General features: G+C 29.5%; 1 long non-coding RNA gene across 1 annotated transcript; it reads right to left on the bottom strand.

Moving 5' to 3' along the window:
• Positions 1-1,627: 1,627 nt before the first annotated feature.
• Positions 1,628-3,512, bottom strand: LOC144845228 (uncharacterized). Its single transcript, XR_013612513.1, has 3 exons — positions 3,454-3,512; positions 2,538-2,840; positions 1,628-1,952 (listed from the first exon to the last, which is right to left on the bottom strand). It is a non-coding gene; the product is annotated as an uncharacterized LOC144845228 (long non-coding RNA).
• Positions 3,513-4,508: the final 996 nt, after the last annotated feature.

The raw sequence follows: 4,508 nt of genomic DNA, 5'->3' as shown, positions 1-4,508 counted from the left end.
TATTACAGTACATTGAATAAACTCGAGCGGAATAATAACGCACATAAAAAAATATTCATTTTCTTTTCGAAAAGTGCCCTCTCTAGTTTTCTATTAATTTATTAATAATTATTATAAATTAATGAGTAATATGAACATATTTTTTACATTTAAGGCTGGAAGCTGTATCTACTCCTAACAAAGTTTCATACCTCCAAATTTCATCAACGTATTCAAAGCACTTAAATAAATATCACATTTAACATTACAAATTCAGGTTTTGATAGAATTTTGCTTAAAAACATATACAAAAAACATCGATAAAAAATACTTTTCGTATTCAAAAACATTTGATACTTGGTATAAATGTTCAATATAGGTTGCTCCATCCATATTGCAAAAAAAAAATAACTATCAAGCCATATCACTGATTTTTTTAATTTACGTTTTTACAAAATGTACACTTATGAAAGATCATACAATTCCAACTCATTTTTTTCAACCTAATAACGATTTTGAAAAAACAACTAACAAAAAACGTTCATGAATGCAATTTTGTTTCTGTGAATAGAGCAACATATAGTGAACATTTATACCAAGTATCAAATGTTTTTGAATACGAAAAGTATTTTTTATCGATGTTTTTTGTATATGTTTTTAAGCAAAATTCTATCCAAAACCCGATTTTTTATGTTAAATGTGATATTTAATATTGAAGTGCTTTGAATACGTTGATGAAATTTGGAGGTATGAAACTTTGTTAGGAGTAGAACCAGCTTCCAGCATTGAATGTTAAAAATATGTTCATATTACTCATTAATTAATAATAATTATTAATAAATTAATAGAAAACTAGAGAGGGCACTTTTCGACAAGAAAATGAATGTTTTTTTATGTGCATTATTATTCCGCTCGAGTTTATTCAATGTACTGTAATATACACTGTTATACTATTTTATTGGAAAGTAATTATTTTTGTGTGAATCTTCTTGGAGTTGTTTGAAAGCGTATCCGCTTACTTCTTTTCTTCAGAAAACATCTAATTTAGGTCTTAAAGTGACAACTATACACCTCACACCACCAACTTCCAACACACTAGTTTCTGCCCACACACACTTTATCTCCTGAACTAACATAGTACAGTATAGGTCAAATTAAATGTTTTAATTTTTTTTTTATTGCTGCCTCAAAAAATATTATATAATAGTAACAATATCAGAAAGGTAGATAGGTATTAAAAATGTTTAAAAAAATATGAATATATGTTTATACATACATTATAAATAAAATATATTAACTACTAGTTTAGTAATGCAAACACAAGTACAGAATATCAGAAATCAATGAATCATGTGTCTAAATGTGGCATTATTAGGCTAATTTGCGTTGAGAAAAACATTGATGCCATTTGGCCTATACAAAAAATCAAGACAACTAGACAAAATATTTACATAAACAATTAATACTAATATTGGTAGGCATTTAAATAATAGTGTATATAAACTTTTCTTAAATAATAACAGTATAGGGCCTTACCAATTTATTTAATACATAATATATGAAATATATTACACAAAAGAAATATAAATGAATTTATAAAGACATGATGATTATCAAAAATCGTCAATATAATTAAATTTTAAACTCATTACCAGCATTATAAATAATATTTTAAAAAGATGAGAATGCAAGTAAATATAAGATTCATAGTCCTCATTATACACAATGATTTTCTACTATCACATATTAAAATATAAAACAATCATGTAGCCTTTAATGACTTTACATGGAGGTCTATTCAAATAAATTTAAATAAAAGGGTCATAATATGTCTTCGTCTCCAGTTCGTAGAAAATAAGTTAGGATTCAATTCATTTCAACAATAAAAAATATCCTGCCAGTTTGCGTTCAAGACCTGCAAAATGCTTAGTTTTTAATACGAGTACTGCTTTCTATACACATAACTTTGATTTCTGCAAAAAAAAAATAAAAAAATCTCTGTAATAATGTACTTTAATTACTGTAATAATCTAGGCATAGATTATGTTGACCGAGCCAGTGAGAGGGCGATCGACTGTACTACCATACTGTAAGTCCTCTAGGTGTATAGAACTTATTTCTTGTCTACAAAGTGTATAGTAGTATGCTAATAGTACTATTATTAGATTAGGTAGTTGGGAGTAGTTTGGAGAGATACATCTATTTATAAAAGAGTACTGTATATATGGAACTATCTGTGTTAGCCGCCTTTGTATTTTTAGATATAATACCAATAGGTACTATGTATTGGGATGCAATTCAACAGTTATGAATAAAAAAAGTCCTATGTACTCTGTATGTTGGAGGAAATAAGCATAAGAGAAAGTAAAGCCTTGACCACAGGGTGTAAGTCACTATTTTGAATCAGTAGTATGACTTCTTAGGAAGTAATTTTAAAATTATCATTGTATGATCGAAAAGAAATATTATAATATCTAACTTTCTCCTTTATATAAATATATTATTTTATCCAAGGGGTTGCAAACACAAGTGTTCACATGTCTTGTTATGTATTGCACCTTTGTCCTGTCTTTATGTTGTCTGTAATGTCACTGCACTAACGGGTGACCGGTGAACGAGCTTCGCTCTTATGGTTATCCATCCATATAAGTTGTTCATCTCTTATGTTCAGAAATTGAAATGGTAAATAAACTGAAACTGTGCTTATGTTGTCCAGGTTGACGAGCCAGGAATGATGGTAGTGCCAGTATACAGTGTGTAGTTTAGCCTCAAGGCAATACCATGTAGCTGGAGTAGCTTGGACAAATACAGTAGAGATTTATGAGACTTGGTGTGTGATGATTCAGTATGATAAATTTGTGCTGTGAAAGACAAAATTGTAGAATTATGAAGAAAATCTTGTAAAATATAACAAGGAAATTATATTATAGTATAATTAAGGGGTAACCGTATAATATATAATTAATAATAATAAATGCAATGGCAATTACTTATATTATGCAATACATTACAATATTACAAATAAATTCATATATTATTTTATTATGATAAGGAAATCTGTTTTAGAATGAGAAAAAGCCGTCCCAACCCAGATTTGAACCCAGCTATTAGTATTAATAAAGCTGTAAAACAAAATAGACCATATTGTAGCCGGACTGGGTAGCGTAGACTTACTTGAGGACTAGGCCTAGTACGATTAGCTAGAAGGATACAGGTCAACCTGTACCCGGGCCATGCCAACTCGCTCGTACACAAATTTTGGTTTACTTATAAATCCAACATTTTGGCTTACTCGTACCCATCATGGGCTGGCTGCCTAGTAGTAGTAGCCTAGCCTAAGGCAGCAGGCCCGGCCCTAGCCTACTACAACTTAAGTCTAGGCCTAGCCTAGTACTAGTAGGCCTAGGCCTAGTAGGCCTAGTTAATATCATACATACGCCCTAGAGCCTAGTAGTAGGCTACCTAGTACTCTACTAGCTAGGCCTAGGTAGTAGCAGTAGTAGTTATTGTAGTAGTATTATTGTATTGTAGTATTAGTTATAGCTGTCCGGTGGTCCTTGGTCACTTGTCTAACTAGCTACGTCTAGGCTAGATCCCCTAGTAGGCCTAGTACGTAGTAAAGATAATTAGTTATTCTTCAACAGTCACACAATTCAGATTCTGCCGCTGATTGCTAGTGAACAGGGGGAGGGAGAGAAAGAGTTGGAAGAAGTGAAATAAGCCGTGACGTATAAATAACATCATACAAAATAATAATATAACTAACGAATCCGTATAATATAATAATGTTGTATGTTATAAAATAAGGTAAATGCGTTTAATATAATACAATTATATTATAATATAATGTATTTTATTAATAATATAATAGTAAATGTTCATGATATAATGCTAAAACCTAATAATATAATACAAAAAGTCAATAATTTGTTACATTTTTCACATAATATATTAGAAATAGATATAATATAATGCTAAAACCAAGTAATATAACGCAAAACCTATAATTCATTACAATACAATATATAATATAATAAAAAATGATATAATAATATAATATTTTGAATACTTCAGACAGCTGAGGCTTGCCATATATGAGACTGATATCAGAATTATATCATTGTATTATATCATTAGTATGAGAAGTTTCTGATATTTAGACTGATATCTAAATTATTATGTATATGATATCATTGTGTGAGAGGTTGCCGATATCAAACTGATATCTGAATTTTATCATCTTGTATGATATCATTTGTGTCATAAGTGACTGATATCTTAGTTCTATCATAAGTATGATATCATTTGTATAATAAGTTGCCGATATCAAACTGATATCTGAGTTTTATCATATTGTATGATATCATTTTGTAAGAAGTTGCCGATAACAGACTGATATCTGAGTTATATCATATTGTATGATATCATTTGTGTAAGAAGTTGCCGATATCAGACTGATATCTAAGTTATATCATATTGTATGATATCAAAGTGTGATAAGTTTCTTATATCAGACTGATATCTGAGTT

This window comes from Antedon bifida, chromosome 6 (genome assembly GCF_963402885.1).
Source record: "Antedon bifida chromosome 6, ecAntBifi1.1, whole genome shotgun sequence".
NCBI lineage: Eukaryota > Metazoa > Echinodermata > Crinoidea > Comatulida > Antedonidae > Antedon > Antedon bifida.
Note: the sequence above shows the minus strand (reverse complement) of the source record. Positions and strands in the feature narration are given on the sequence as shown.